Raw genomic sequence first — 17,446 nt, 5'->3', positions numbered from 1 at the left:
CTTCCAGCGGACTCCCCCATAGCATTGCCATGCACCAAGGGCGGGAGTGTGTGCACACCAGCGGAGTGACGGTGTAAACAGGTGACTACAGCCCTACCTAAGCCCCCCATGACTACACCTAAGCCCAGGGGGAAACTCCAGGATCCTGCACCGGCAGCAGAGAAAGCCTCTATTTGCCATTAGCGGAGAGGCCCCACCCAGCATTCAGAATGCTGGGAGGCTCCCAAAGAGGAGGATCCCAGGCAGGTCAGCGGCCCACCAGCCGCTGCTGGACTCACGGACTCTGGCTGTGTCCCAGACGGGGCAAGGGGCTCCCAGAAATCCCATGGGAGTGGTCTGGGGCTGGGTGGAGCTCCAGCGGCCCAGCTCCACAGCCCAGAGGGAAACTCCAAGGTCCCGCACCACTGGCAGGGAAAGCCTCTACTGGCCATTAGCAGAGAGGCCCCACCCAGCACTCAGAATGCTGGGAGGCTTCCGAAGAGGAGGATCCCGGGCAGGGCAGCAGCCCGCCAGCCACCGCCAGACTCAGGGATTCTGGCTGTGTCCCAGAGGGGGCAGGGGGCACCCAGAGATACCGTGGGAGTGGTCGGAGGTTGGGTGGAGCTCCAGTGGCCCAGCTCAGCAGCCCAGGGGGAAACTGCAGGATCCCGCACCAGCGGCAGGGAAAGCCTCTGCACAGCACTACTGGAGAGGCCCCAACTGGCAATCACAAGGCTGGAAGGCCCTGGGGCAAAAGTAGCACAGCTAGGTGAGCTAACCAAAGACTGCAGAAGATACCCATAACTCTGCTGTGACCTATAGTGGACAAGTGAGATCTTGTGGGCTCTGACAGTGACAGAGCTGTGAATATAGGTGATCCTGCTTCCGGCCACTGGAAAAGCCCATAACACCGCTGCAGACCCCAAGGAGAGAGTGCATCTAGGTGGTCTGCAACAGTAGGCAAGAGCAGCCTGAGGCCCCCTTGCGAATGCCCCTACAGCTGACGAGGGACCCCACAGGACCACTGTGACTACGAGGCCCTCCTGACTGGACCTCCACAGGTCCAGTCAGCAACAGCTGACAGGGTTCCTGGTCAGTGCAGTCTAAACAGATGCTCCCCCCACACACCAGTAGAAACAAGTGGAAGCAGTAACTAACCTCTATCTCTGTGTGGAGGCACAAATCCATGCCATCAAGCAGTGTGAAAAAATATATTAAATCTCCAGAACAGAAAGAAAATGACAAGTACCCAGAAAACAATTCCAAAGACAATGAAATCTATAACCTAAATGATGATGAATTCAAAACAGCCATTATTAAAAAATTCAACGAGTTAAAAGAGAATACAGATAGACATCTCAACGAGTTCAGGAGCTATGTCACAAAAGAGCTTGAAACTATAAAGAAGAACCAATCAGAAATACTGGAGATGAAGAACACAATGGAGGAGATTAAGAAAAGTCTGGACTCTCTGAACAGTAGGGACAATAATATGGAGGACAGAATTAGCAATTTGGAGGATAGGAATATAGAAATGCAGCAGACAGAGGAGAAGAGAGAACTAAGACTAAAAAGAAATGAAGAAACTCTCCAAGAATTATCTGACTCAATTAGGAGATGCAACATAAGGATTATAGGTATACCAGAGGAAGAGAAGGAGAAGGGGGCAGAAAGCCTGTTCAAAGAAATAATGGCTGAGAACTTTCCAAACCTGGGGAGAGAGATGGAACTCCAGGTGACAGAAGCCAATGGATCTCCAAACTTTATCAATGTAAGAAGACCAACCCCAAGGCATATAGTAGTGAAGCTAGCAAAAGTCAATGACAAAGAGAAAATACTAAGGGCAGCCAGGCAGAAGAAAATAACCTACAAAGGAACCCCCACGAGGCTATCAGCAGATTTCTCAGCAGATACCTTACAGGCTAGAAGAGAGTGGAATGATATATTCAAAACTCTGAAGGACAAAAATCTGGAGCCAAGAATACTCTACCCAGCAAAAATATCCTTCAAAGATGATGGAGAAATAAAAACTTTCCCAGATAAACGAAAGTTAAGGGAGTTCATTGCCTCAAGACCTCCTCTTCAAGAAATGCTCAGGAAGACCCTCATACCTGAAAAATCAAAAAAGGGAAAGGGGTTACAAAACCCAGAGCAAAGGAGATAAGTAGAAGGACAATAATGGAAAATAGCAGCTCTCCATCAGAACAGGTTAGCAAAAGTTAAATAAAACATTAAAGATAAAAGGAAGGGAAGCACCAAGAATAAATATAATCCTGCCATTTTAACCACAAACTCACAGCACAAGAAGGAAGAGGCAAAAAAAAAAAAATTCTTACAATAACAACCTAGAACGGGAAGAGAAAAGGGATGGAACATTTTAATTTAAGGAAATAAGAGGCTATCAGAAAATGGACTATCTCATCTATGAGAGGTTTTATACAAACCACCTGGTAACCACTAAACAAATAACAAGAATAAAGACACAAATTACAAATAAGAAGAAAGCCAATACAGAAATTTACCTATCTGAATTACTAATCCAAAAATCATGGCACGAGAAACAAAGGAAATGCAAGAGAACTGGAAAACAAGTGATAAAATGGCAGCGGTAGGCTCCCACATTTCAACAATCACTCTAAATGTAAATGGATTGAACTGTCCAATCAAAAGACACAGAGTGACAGGATGGATCAAAGAACAAGACCCAACAATATGCTGCCTCCAGGAAACACACCTCAGCCCCAAAGACAAACACAGGCTCAGAGTGAAGGGATGGAAGACAATACTCCAAGCTAATAATGAACCAAAGAAAGCAGGTGTCACCATACTTATATTAGACAAAGTAGACTTCAAAGCAAAACAGATAAAGAAAGACAAAGAGGGGCAGTATATAATGATAAAAGGGACATTCCACCAAGATGACATAACACTTATAAATACATACGCACCCAACATAGGAGCACCAGAATTTGTAAAGCAACTCTTAACAAAATTAAAAGGACACATCAACAACAATACAATAATAGTAGGGGACCTCAACACCCCATTAACACCAATGGATAGATCATCCAGACAGAAAATCAACAAGGAAATTATAGAATTAATGAAAAATTAGAGCAGATGGACTTAATAGACATATATGGAACACTTCATCCAAAAACAGCAGGTTACACATTCTTCTCAAGTGCACATGGAACATTCTCAAGGATAGGCCATATCTTGGGAAACAAAGCAAGCATCAATAAATTCAAGAGGGCTGAAATAATATCAAGCATCTTTTCTGATCATAATGCTATGAAACTAGAAATCAACTACAAGAATAAAGCTGGGAAAGGGGCAAAAATGTGGAGACTAAACAACATGCTACTGAACAAACAATGGATTATTGAAGAAATTAAAGAAGAAATCAAAAATTATCTGGAGACAAATGAAAATGAAAACACGCCATACCAACTCATTTGGGATGCAGCAAAAGCAGTCCTAAGAGGGAAATTCATTGCAATACAGGCTCACCTCAAAAAAACAAGAAAAATCTCACATAAGCAACCTCAAACGATACCTAACAGAATTAGAAAAAGAAGAACAAACAAAGCCCAAAGTCAGTAGAAGGAGGGAAAGAATAATAATTAGAGCAGAAATAAACGATATTGAAACAAAAAAGACAGTAGAAAGGATCAATGAAACACAGAGTTGGTTCTTCGAAAAAATTAACAAAATCGACAAACCCTTAGCCAAACTCACTAAGAAAAAAAGAGAGAATTCTCAAATAAATAAAATTAGAAATGAGAGAGGAGAAATCACAATGCACACCAAAGAAATACAAGGGATCATAAGAGAATACTATGAAAAACTATATGCCAACAAATTGAACAACCTAGAAGAAATGGATAAATTCCTAGACTCTTACAACCTCCCCAAACTGAATCAGGGAGAAATAGAGAATCTGAATAGACCAATCACAAGTAAAGAAATAGAAACAGTAATCAAAAACTTCCCCCAAAATAAAAGTCCAGGACCAGATGGCTTCTCTGGAGAATTCTACCAAACATTCAAAGAAGAGTTAATACCTATACTTCTCAAACTATTCCAGAAAATTGAGGAAGATGGAGCACTCCTTAACACATTCTATGAAGCCAACATCACCCTGATCCCCAAACCTGACAAGGACAACACAAAGAAGGAAAACTACAAGCCAATATCACTGATGAACATAGATGCAAAAATCCTCAACAAAATTCTGGCAAACCGAATACAGCAATACATGAAAAAGATTATACACCATGATCAAGTGTGATTTATACCAGGGACACAGAGATGGTTCAACATCTGCAAGTCAATCAACATGCTACACTACATTAACAAAATGAGAAACAAAAACCACATGATCATCTCAATAGATGCAGAGAAAGCATTGACAAGATCCAACATCCATTTATGATAAAAACTCTCAATAAAGTGGGTATAGAAGGAAAGTACTTCAACATAATAAAGGCCATATATGACAAACCCACAGCCAACATCGTACTCAACAGACAAAAACTGAAAGCCATCCCTCTGAGAACAGGAACAAGACAAGGGTGCCCACTTTCACCACTCTTAGTCAACATAGGACTGGAAGTGTTGGCCAGAGCAATTCGGCAGGAAAAAGAAACAAAAGGAATCCAAATAGGCAAGGAAGAAGTAAAACTCTTGCTGTTTGCAGATGACATGATCTTATATATAGAAAACCCCAAAGAATCCATAGGAAAACTATTAGAAACAATCAACAGCTACAGCAAAGTTGCAAGGTATAACATCAACATACATAAATCAGTAGCATTTCTATACGCTAACAATGAACTAACAGAAAAAGATCTCAAGAACTCAATCCCATTCACGATCACAACAAAAAGAATAAAATACCTCAGGAAAAATTTAACCAAGGAAGTGAAAGATCTATACAACGAAAACTACAAGACTTTCTTGAAAGAAATTGATGACGACATAAAGAGATAGAAAGACATTCCATGCACATGGATTGGAAGAATAAACATAGTTAAAATGCCCATACTACCTGAAGCAATCTACAGATTCAATGCTATCCCAATCAGAATCCCAATGACATTCTTTACAGACATTGAACAAAGAATCCTAAAATTTATATGGGGCAACAAAAGACCCCAAATTGCTAAAGCAATCCGGAGAAAGAAGAACAAAGCCAGAGGCATCACAATCCCTGACTTCAAAGCATACTACAAAGCTACAGTAATCAAAACAGCATGGTACTGGTACAAAAACAGGTACACAGATCAATGGAACAGAATTGAAAGCCCAGAAATAAAACCACACATTTATGGACAGCTAATCTTTGACAAGGGAGCTGAGGGCCTACAATGCAGAAAAGAAAGTCTCTTGAAGAAATGGTGCTGGGAAAACTGGACAGCCACATGTAAAATAATGAAAATTGACCATTCTTTTTCACCATTCACAAAAATAAACTCAAAATGGATCAAAGACCTAAAGATTAGGCCTGAAACAATAACTCTTCTAGAAGAGAATATAGGCAGTACACTCTTTGACATCAGTTTCAAAAGAATCTTTTCAGACACCATAACCCCTCAGACGAGGGAAACAATAGAAAGAATAAACAAATGGGACTTCATCAGACTAAAGAGCTTCTTCAAGGCAAGGGAAAACAGGATTGAAACAAAAAAGCAGCCCACTAATTGGGAAAAAATATTTACAAGTTATTTATCCGACAAAGGGTTAATCTCCATAATATATTAAGAACTCACACAGCTCAACAACAAAAAATCAAACAACCTGATCAAAAAATGGGCAGGGGACATGAACAGACATTTCTCCAAAGAAGATATACGGATGGCCAATAGACACATGAAAAGATGCTCATCATCACTAATAATCAGGGAAATGCAAATCAAAACTACACTAAGATATCACCTTACACCTGTTAGAATGGCAAAAATATCCAAAACCAAGAGTGACAAATGTTGGAGAGGTTGTGGAGAAAAAGGAACCCTCATACACTGTTGGTTGGAATGCAAACTGGTGCAGCCACTGTGGAAAACAGTATGGAGATTTCTCAAAAAGTTAAAAATAGAAATACCTTATGACCCAGCCATCTCACTACTGGGTATCTGTCAGAAGAACCTGAAATCAGCAATTCCAAAAGTCCCATGAACCCCTGTGTTCATCGCAGCATTATTTACAATAGCCAAGTCATGGAACCAACCTAAGTGCCCAGCAACTGATGATTGGATAAATAAGATATGGTATATATATACAATGGAATACTACTCAGTCATAAAAAGGACAAAATCGTCCCATTCACAACAACATGGATGGACCTTGAGGGTATTATATGAAGTGAAATAAACCAGACAGAGAAAGACCAACTCTGTATGACTCCACTCATAGGTGGAAGTTAACATGCAGACAAAGAGAACTGATTGGTGGTTACCAGGGGAAAGGGGTAGTGGGGGGAGGGCACAAAGGGTGAAGTGGAGTACCTACAACATGACTAACAATAATGTACAATTGAAATTTCACAAAGTTGTAAACTATCATAATCTTAATTAAAAAAGAGAGAGAGAGAGAGAGAGAGAATTATAAGTAGAGGGACAACTGACAGTAACTGTGGACATCATTAGAGGGAAGTTCTGGAGGGTGGAAGCCCCAGAAGTAAATATTTGAGGATACTGCTCCCTCCCTCTGATCTCCTATTATGTTTCCTTTTGGCCAAACCCACTGGGAAGCCACCACAGTGGAGATCATTGATATTTACAAAGGTAAGTGGAGAAGGATGAAGAATAGATCTGAGGAGGAAATGGAAATTGTCTAGTACTGATTTCATGATCTTATGATATATATATTACTTGATTTTCAGAAATGCATGGTCAAAAGTAAATACTTATGGGTGGAGAAGAGAGAAACAAAAAGAAAATAAACATAAAATGTATCACTAACATTTTGGTGTATATCTTCCCTAAGAAGCAAACTTATAAAACCATCCTCATTTGTCACTACTAAATCTTCACCCTGCCTAAATCTGTGCCCTTAGCCTGCCTTCCCCTCCATAATTTGGATGAATTATCCGTATTGTGAAAAAAAAAAAAAGTCAAGCGTCACAACTTTGTTCTGATTTACATTGTATTTGAGCTACTCAAAGACTTCTCTCCAGTAATTATCAGCTCTTATGTATCATCATTTTTTTCATCCCTATTCAATCTCTCCCATCAGCATATAAACACTCGTTAAATCACCCAGTTTCAAAAATAATCTCCCCAAATCTATCTCCAGCTATATCCACCCAACATTCTGATTTCACCGTGAAACTTCTTAGAATTGCCCTTTCACTTCTTGTTTCCTTCTCAACTCATTCCAAGTGATCATTTCCCTCCATTACTCTTGACACACATCTCTTACAAAAGTCACCAATGACCAACATGTTACCAAATTCAATGGTCACTTTTAGGACTTCATTTTAGTCCTTTCTCAAGAACTAATCTCACCACTTCCTCTCTGAAACATATTTTACTAGTTCTTAGGATAGCACCACCATCTGGTTTTCTTCCCTCCTCACTGGCCACTCTTCAGCCTGCTCTGCTGCTTCTCATCCTCTATCTAATCTCTGAAAGTCATGGTGCCCCAAGGCTCTGTTGAGCATGCCCTCTTTTCTACATCGACATTCTTTCTATAGGTAATGGCATTCAGACCCACGGCTTTCAGAACTACCTACATAGTCAGGACTTCCAGATTTATCACTCCAGCAGTGACCTCTGAATATTAGACTCATCTATCCAGATATTGCCTCAACAGTTCCACTTGGATGTTCAATAGGCATCTCAATTTATTCCAAAACAGAACTCTTGGCTACTCCAATAAACCTATTTCTCCTGTTGTCTTCCTAAACTCAGTAAGCATTACTACTGTCCAATAAGTTGCTCAAGCCAAAAACTTACTAAAATCCTAAGTTCTCTCTTTATCCTATACGCCAAATCCAAACATCAGCAAGTCCCATTGACCCAACTTTCACAAATGTATCCCAGATCTGTTCACTTCTCTCTCTTCTGCTATCACACAAGTTCTTGCCTCCACCCCTTCTTGCCTGGACCACAGCAATAGCTCCCTAACTGCTCCAGCAGTTTCCACACTTGACTTCCTAAAATCCATTCTCCATACAGCAGCCAGAATGATTTTGTTCAAATGTATGCAAAATCAAGTCAGTCCTCTGCTTAAACTCTCCCCCAACGCCCACCCTTGCCCATTGCTTTATATGTCACTTAGAACAACATTCATGCTCCTTATCCCCTCTGACAGGCCCCAGGTGATCTGACCCTGTGTAATTCTAACACTTATCTCACATAAGCCTCCCCCTGCACCAGCCACATCAGCTTCTTTTTCTTAAACAAGCCAAGTTCATTTCTGCCTTAGGGCCTTTGCAATTGCTCTTCTCTATGCCTGGATTCCCAACTCCCAGATCTTTGAAGACCTAGTTCTTTCTTGTCATTTAGGTCACAGCTTAAATATGCCCTTCTCAGAGAGTCTTTTTCCAACTACTCTACTTAAAGTAACTCTAGCTCCTGCCTGATCACCACCAAATACTCAGGCACATCCTGACCAATGCATTCAGTTTTAATTTCATCAGGACAGCAGTAATCATGACTGGATAGTGTCCTAACAGGATATTTTCTTGTACAGTCTCATATTTGTAGTTTCTTGTTGTTTTCTCCCACTGGAATGTGAGCCAAGAGAGACTGAGGACCTGTCTTCTTCTATTTTTTATCCCTACTGCCTAAAATGACACCTGCCCCAATATCTATTGAACAAGTGAATGACAGAGATATAAATAGATACATAAATTCATTTACTTGTTCAACAAACATTCGTAGCTATGTATATGTACCTACACAAACACTCACATGTGTATTTCAAATACTTGTTTAACAAGTGAATTTTATTTACATAACCGCTATCTATAGCTTTAGACTGCTAGTTAAGAGTGTAAGCTGAGAAGCTAGACTGCCTCGGTTCAAGTCTACATCTGCCACTAAATAAACTATATGACCTTGAACAAGTTTCTTAAGTGTCCCATCTGCAAATTGGGGATAATAATACCTCCTGCCCCATTGGGTGAGGTGAGGATTATGTGAGTTAATACATGTAAAGCCCCTCGAACAGTGCCTGGCATGTAATTAGCGCTCAATCAACGTTAGGTCTTGTTTTCATTATCATTATGTATTTTCTTTCCCAAGGTTCTACTATATTTTACATATGACAGAATACATGATAACCTGCATTTGTCTCAGATATAGAGCTTGATCATCTCCTTACATCAATTAATGTGCTTCCGTATGTTTAATAAACACCTTTGAAATGCACACCTGCTATTGGTGAGAAGGGTGCACACTGTGTACTTTAGGAGGTTAAAGAATTCAAAATCATTATAAAACAACTTAGATTCAAATATAACATTAAAAATCAAAATCATTCTTTGGGCATTGAGCGAAATTGTGAGCTCTTCCTCTTTACTGATAACTGTGCTCATCTCCCTTGGGGATAGTCACTTGTCAAAAGCAAATGATTCATTCTCACCTTCTTCCCCTTTCCATCTCTTCCTCCTGACTCTGAGTAGATACATGTTTGTCTTCATTCTCTCGCTCTCTGCCCTCTTGCCCCCTGACTAATATGCATGCATTTAGAAAGACTAGCAGGAAGAACTAACTGTTCAGTCCAATCCAGGAATGAACCTAATCTGGGTGGAAAGAAATGGTCTCTTGCACATAGGTTGGTCTGGCCAGGACTGCTGAGCTAATCTTTAGTCAGTGTTGTTCAGGATGAGTGCCAACTCTCCACATCAGTATGACAAGATGTGGGGAGATGGACCCATGGCTGGTCCATCAGATAATATCCTCTCACCGCTTCCTTTGAGACACCTTGAAACAGCATGCAAAAGAGGCTGTGAGACCCATGGCTTAGGTTACTAGCATGTGAGGATGGGTAGAGGTCTGTCAAGTTCCTCATCTTCTCCATGTCTAACCTCTTCTCAGAAGTGGTCAGATGGCCTTGCCCCAAACCTGCTGCTTTGTACATCTGCTCACTCACATCCCAAAGTGTTCTCTTTTATTCCCCTACAGTGAAATCACCAAACATTCCTTGGAAAATGTCTTACCACAACCGAAAGGCCCTTTCATCTGGTATTTATATGATGAAGAGAGTTCCTTAGATGATTTACAAGAGTGTACGATCAGGTAGAGTGTTTAAAGATTGATTAAAATCAATCATGTACACTCTGTTTACCTACGTTATACACCTCAAAGGCCAGAACAAGGCAACTCTGGAATACTTACACCAAGCAGAGGAGTTTGTCCTGCAAGGGTAAGCCCACCAAGGCAAAAACAGAAGTCTGTTCACCCGGGAAAACTATGCCTGGGCATACTATCACAGGGGCCAACTTTCAGAAGCACAGGCTTACATCAAGAAGGGGGGAAATGTTTGCAAGAAGTTTGCAAGCTCCCATAGAATTGAATGCCCTGAGATTGACTATGAAGAAGGATGGGTGCTTTTAAAATGAGGAGAAAAGTATTATGAACAGGCTAAGGAGTGCTTTGAGAAGGCTCTGGAAAAGCAATCCACCAACCCAGAGTTCTCCTTGGGATTGGCAATCACACTTTGTCATCTGGGCAACAAAGCCAGCAATAGAGAACACCACTTACCCTCTGAGTTGGGCCATGCAGGCAAGTCCTGAGAACCGCAGTATATGAATGTTCTCCTGGCTCTGACTCTTCAGAAGATCAAGACAGAAGTAGAAGGACAAAAGCTAGTGGAAGAGGCCTTGAAGAAAACACCATATCCAACAGATGTACTCTGCAGTGCAGCCAAATCTTACCACAATAAAGTTACTCTGGACCCAGCTGTAGAATTACTTTAAGAGGCTTTAGAATCAGTGCCAAACAATGTCTGCCAACATCTCAGATTGGATGCTGCCACAGAGCAAAAATCAGACAAATAGTGAGGTCAATAAAGTGCTCAACTAATGACAATGAAGAAGAACTAGAGTAAATAATGAAAAATGCTATAGATTATTTTAAGAAAGCTGTTGAGTGGAATATTAACCTCCCCATGTCTGCTCAGACCTTGCCTGACTCTTGGCCCTGACAGGTCAGTATGATGAGGCAGAGTATCACTTCCAGAAAGAATTCAGTAAGGATCTGACTCCAGTTGAGAGACAAGTGCTCCACGTGTGCTACAGCAACTTTCAGTAGCACCAGAGGATGTGCGATGACACTGCCAACCACCACTACCTGGAGGGCTTGAACATAAATGGGACAATGACTGAGAAGGAAAAACTATCATAAATTTAAGAAGAACTGCCAAGAAATAACTCTCTGAAAATGCCTCAGATGCTGTAGGTTGGCAACTCTCCAGATTCATTCATGAACCAATAGAAAAGGGCACCCAACGGCTAATGACTCTGAGAGGACTGGGATGTCTGCTGAACAATCCAGCCTCAGACCCTGGCCGATTTGTCCCCCTGCATCTCTGGCTGAGAAGGGCAGTGAGGAAATGGTCAAGGGTACAAGTGAGGCCCACCACCCAGAAGAGCAGAGGCCCTCAAGAGAGTCTATAATCAGGCTTCTGGGCTTCAGAGAGAGAAGAGGGAGAGCAAGAGAGATGGTAGGTGGCCTGGTTTGGTGGTCACAACAGGGAAGGAAAAAGCCCCAACTTGCAGGAGCAGGGCCACACAGCTGTCTCTTTTTCCAGGTTCCAAAAATTCTCTCATCTAGATCTGGAAATACAGTATCACTTTTCCTCTGGCCTATAGATATTTTGAGCAAAAGCTCCTTTGAGGGAAAGCACCTACTTTGGGACTATGTGATGCTGGTTTATTCTCAGTTTGCATCACCCAGATTCCTAACTCATACCCTGTGCCTTGCACATGGCCTGGCACACAGCAGACACTCCATATTTGCTATGTGAATGAGTGAATAGAATGCCTCTGATGACTGGTCCTCTTTCCTTGCTCCTTAAACTCCACAATAAATTCCATATAAATCAAAGTTGTAAATGTTTAAAAAATAGAAATCATAAAATAACTACAAGAATTCTTGAGAGAACTTTTTAAATCATGGGGTCTAGAAGTTCTAAGTATGAAGCAAAACATAGAAGGCATAAAATATTAATAAATCCAACTACATTAAAACATATTGCATAGATGAGATACCTTTAGAAAGTCAAAAGATAAATGACAAACTTAAAAATACTATTTCAACACATTACTAGGTAAAAGATTTACTTCCTTAACACTGAAATAGTTACTGTTAATCAATAAGGAAAAATCAACTCAGTGGAAAAATGGGCAAAAGTCACAAACAGGAAATGAAAATGACTCTAAACCTATGAAATGATTATCAATGTCATTCCTATTAAGAGCAAAGCAAATCCACTACAAGGGAGACCATCTCAGGTCAATAAAGAAAAACTTTCCCTAAGAGTGTAATAACAAGGATGTGGGTAAGCAGGCTCTATTGTGCATTGCCATTGAGATTGTACATTGTCTAGATGAGGGAATTTGTTGCTGGCCATTAAGTGTACATGAATCTTTGCCCCAGTGATTCCACTCCTATTAACTGATTCTCTATTTGCATATACATACAAAGACATGTACATGGATATTCATGAAGCTATGTTTATAGCAAGACTGAAAACTCAAATATGCATCAAGAGGAAACTCATTAACTCAACTTTAATATTTCATACACAGAGCAACCAAGCAGCTTTGTCAAAAATAATAAGGCAGTTCTAAATATAAAAACATAGAACACTATCTCTGAAACATATTAAAAAGTAAAAAAGAGAAGTGCAGAAGAGTGTGTATAGCAGGCTAACATTATTCAAAAGAAGGAAGGGCAGGAGGGGAAAGAAAAAAAAGGCATATCACAAGTATGCACAGAATATTTAGGAAGGATATATTCCCTCTGGAGTAGCCTCTAAAGAGGAAAGTGGTTGTCTGGGAGTCTGTATCAGAGGAAGGCTTACTTTCAACTGTATATCTTTTTGAGTTTGATTCCAAGAGCAAATATTACATAGTGAAATAAAGTAAGTAACAAAACAAATTCAAAACAAAGATGGTCAGGGCAGAATGCTGTGACCACCTCATTGGTGTCCACTCTGCATTTAGTTCCTATCATGTGCAGACCACACTAATCAATGTTTGAAAATCTCTGCACATAATTGACTAGTGTCTATTTCCAGGTCCTTCCCCATGACTTAATCTCTACCACCACCCACCCACTCACCCCACCTCAACAATACACAAAATGTCCTCCAACTCTTTTCACCAATCCATGAGCTTGTTCATCAAAATTAATTTTTGAAAATCTAACTACCTCCTGGAAGTTTGCTCTGACCACTGTCCTCCATTTGACCACTCTCCTCTGTCTCTTTCACCATCAGTATCAGGGAATTTACTTTTAGCGCAACAAAATTCTCCTGGGCTCCCACTGGGTGTCAATAATGTGCTAAATGAGAGCGTACCAAAATGAAAGGTACATATCTTTAACATTTCACACTACAATATTGTACTTCTGTTGACAACACACACCACCTCAGGTCTCATGTCTCATCCATTCCATGTGCTTTCCAGTTTTGAAGGGCTTTCCTCTCTGTTGTTAGACGTGTGTGAAAGTTTAATCTTGCAATCATATTAGGAACGCCAGAAAGGCAGGGACCAGGGTTTTTATTTCATAGTGATACCTTCCTCCCCTGACACTGAGATGCAATTTTAGCCTGTGTTGCTTGGACTTGCATAAGTTTGGGGGGCACTGCCTCTAGCCCGTTAGGAAGTACAAAAGGAGTCTAAAGAAAGGTGCAAAGTCTGGTTGGAAACTGTGAAAGACCCTAGAAGCTTTGCTTCCAGAGACCTGGTGAGGTAGCTGATAAGAGAGGTGCAAATATTCCCATTGCCAGCATCAAAAGAAATCCAGAATTCATATACAAGCAAAGAACACAAACATTTCCACACATTTCCTCTGACTACCCTTCTTGTCCCTTGTACCTTTATGTGGCTTTTTTCACCTCTCTTTTACCTACCAATGCTTCCATGATAATCTACTTCTAAAACTTTTTTATTCTCAGAATCAAACATTGACAAATATTTGAGGCATTCTTCGAGGGCACTAATGCCTTGAATAAATGCTCTCCAAAGGCATATTATCAACAAAGTTTCTACATGAGGACAGGGGTCTCTGGGGCCAACAAGGTAAAAACAGAACCCCCGCCCCATGGCACAAGAGGTCAGAATGAGAGGATCAATGTCAAAAAGAACCTCCCAGAGGATGGAGGCGGGGATGTGGAGAACGAGGGCAAGAGAGTTCCCATCAGAGAGCAGAATCAGGGTCTAACTGAGAAACTTCCACCATTGCCAGGGTAGAGGATCTTCAAAATGCCTATCCAGCAGCATTTTATCATTGCTACCAACTCATGACCTCTGAGTTGCCTCCATCTTCCCGTTTTTCAATTTGGAGTGTGTATTATGGTTATCACGCCCCACCATTGCACGTGGTTCACATGAATTACCCAGTCTCATCTAGCCTTTTAGTTTTTTTATCACAAGGAGTCACACCCAGACCACTGGGGAGAATGGTGCATTACCCAGAGATCCCTGACTATGAGCTGGTGCAATGATTGCCTTGACTCTGTGTTGACTCCCTTGGGAAGGTCTTAGTATGCTCTGTATTTGGGAAGAAGGGTCCAAGATACTTAGGGCCAGAGTAGGATACTGTGATAAAAACAGCTCTGGCCCACCCAAATGAGTGCTCCTGCTTCCATACCATGAAGTTGTCAGTGGGAGGGACCTTCCAGTCTGAACTACATTTCCCAACTTCCCCGAACATCTAAGTGGGCCATGTACTAGTTGTTCCTAATGAAATATGAGTAAAAGGAATGTGTGTCACTTCGAGGATAAGAAACACGTGTGCCTTCTCTACTGTCAATTCTTACGCTGTAGGGGATGATAGAGCCACATGATGGAAGAGACCTGTGTCCTGCATGGAGAAAACCTACCAGCTGTCGATGAACACCACCCCTGGACAGTTCTGTGAGCAAGAAATAAACCTCTTTTACAGTGTCATTTATATTTTGAGTTTCTTTGTTATAGCTGCTAGCCCCATGTTAAGCTAGCCCTATGGGAGCAATATTTCTTTTCTATTAAAGTGTTCCCAAACCTTGATTTTCCCCAACTCTGAAATACTTTGGGTCTGATTTAAACTTTTCTGCTCTTTGACCACACAAATATTCCTTTGTACGGAAGGCCTAACTCTTCTTCCTCTGGAGTATCATCCCAGTTTCTCACTATGGCCAAGAAAGAGGATCAACAAAAAAAGAGAATCGGAAATGGCAACCCAATGGCAGTGACCAATATCTGACAACACTGTAGTTAAAGCCCCACATTAAAGCACAGGCCACTTTTAGGTGAATGCCCCAGCCCTAGAAGTAAGTGCCATTCCCAGTAGTGGTGGCAGTAGTAGGTGTAATGGCTAGTCTTTGTTGGGCATTTACTATGTAACAGGCACTGTTCTCAGGGCTTTATATATAATGGTCCATTTAATCTTCATAAAATCCTGTGTGGTAAGAATTAATATAACTCCCATTTTACCAGTGAAGAAATTGAGGCCAAGAAAGGTTTCTAGCTCTATCACTTAGCAGCTGTTAGACTTTGACTCCTTTCTTCCCCCTAGATAGAATTAGTCTTACCCTCTCTCCTTGCTCTTTTCTGCTGTAGCATTTATCACACACTATCTAATTTAATTATTTATTATTGTATTAGTTGACTTGGGCTGCCAAAACAAAACACCACAGACTGGGTGGCTTAAACAATGTAAATTTATTTTCTCACAGTTCTGGAGGCTGGAAGTTCAAGATTAAGGTGCCAGCAAAGTTGGTTTCTGGTGAGGGATCTCTTGCTGAGTTGCAGAGGGCTACCTTCCTGCTGTATCCACACATGGCCTTTCCTCTGAATGTGCTTGGAAAGAGAAAGAGATAGGACACCAGTCCTATTGGATGAGGGCCCAACCTATATATCTCATTTAACCTTGATTACCTCCTTAAGGTCCCTATCTCCAAATACAGTCACATTGAGGGTGAGGGGTTCAACGTAAGAATGGGTGGAGGGGCACAAATCAGTCTATAATACTTTTATTGTCTTCTCTTCCTGCTACAATATAGCTCCATGAATACAAGGATCTTTGTGTACTGATGTATCCCTAGTGCCCAGAATGGTGCCAAGTATATTCTAGGTATTCAATAAGTACTGGGTGCTGCTGTAGGGAAAAAGTCCTCCAAATACAGAAGGTAGGAGAGAATGAGGTGTACGGGAAAAGAGAGAAGGTACAGGAACTAATAGGACGAGCTGTGGATCATTTAAAGAAAGCTGATGAGATCAATGGAAATCTCTCTCATGCCTGCTCCTATCTTGCCTGCCTCTATGCACAAGCAGGGCAGTATGAGGAAGTATTACTTCCAAAAAGAATTCAGCAAAGAGCTTACTTCTGTAGCCAAACAAGTGCTCCATCTGCGATATGGCAACTTTCAGCTGTATCAAATGAACTGTGAAGACAAGGCCATCCTCCATTTTACAGAGGGTGCGAAAATAAACCAGGAGTCCAAGGAGAAAGAAAAGATGAAAAACAAGCTGGAAAAAATTGCCCAAACCAGACTGTCTAGAAACAGAGCCGATTCTGAGGCTTTGCATCTCTTGGCGTTTCTTCAGGAGGTAAATGGAGAAACGGGGCAAGCAGATGAAAACTCTGAAAGGGATTTGGACTCTGGAAGCCTCATGCCTTCAGCATCTTTAGCTGAGGAATGAGGAACCCGGGCATGGCGCCCACAGGGCTACTGCTAGAAGGGAGCTGAAACCCCTCAACCAAGTTGATATTCAAAATATTTAACAACTGGTGTGGCATAGGCATGCACTAAGACACTGGCCACCGTACTAGGTCAGGGTTATGGAGAATTCTACTGGGCCAGGTGTTAATACTTGAATTGCTCATGGAGTTCTGGGAGAGGCATTAGGGTGGGGGTAGGTCCTGGGGCTTGGTAAAGGGGCTATTTTCCAATGGAATTCTTGGGATCGGTTTGCACAGGGACATTTGCTTAGTCACCCTGCATAGGGTGATGCCTGGGGTATGTTTCTATGTTGATATAAAGCAGCCAGATTGCTCACACCGGTAGCAATGTGGTCCATTTTTGCAATGTTTTTCCATCTTACAGTCATTTTAGATCCTGCAGAGACACTAATGTGCTGTGTCCATCCATGGCTGAGGGAGCAAAGGTTAGAGAGGGCTGGTGTCCCCTCTCTCACTTCTGCCTTACTTTGTTCAAAAATGCTTTAATGAGCCCAGGTTCAAGATGATAGCAATGCAACAGAAGAGGGGAATCATTGGTGGCTAAAGATCTAGTGAGAGTTCTT

The 17,446-nt window shown here is 41.4% G+C and overlaps 1 protein-coding gene and 1 pseudogene across 15 annotated transcripts in view; one reads left to right on the top strand and one right to left on the bottom strand.

The window, feature by feature from the left end:
* Nucleotides 1-17,446, bottom strand: part of LIPA (lipase A, lysosomal acid type) — a 277,547-nt gene that overhangs the window by 135,130 nt on the left and 124,971 nt on the right. The gene's annotated exons all lie outside the window — the stretch shown is intronic.
* On the top strand, nucleotides 10,262-16,957 carry LOC103565700 (interferon-induced protein with tetratricopeptide repeats 2-like; annotated as a pseudogene).

Source organism: Equus przewalskii, chromosome 1, assembly GCF_037783145.1.
Source record: "Equus przewalskii isolate Varuska chromosome 1, EquPr2, whole genome shotgun sequence".
Lineage (NCBI taxonomy): Eukaryota > Metazoa > Chordata > Mammalia > Perissodactyla > Equidae > Equus > Equus przewalskii.
Note: the sequence above shows the minus strand (reverse complement) of the source record. Positions and strands in the feature narration are given on the sequence as shown.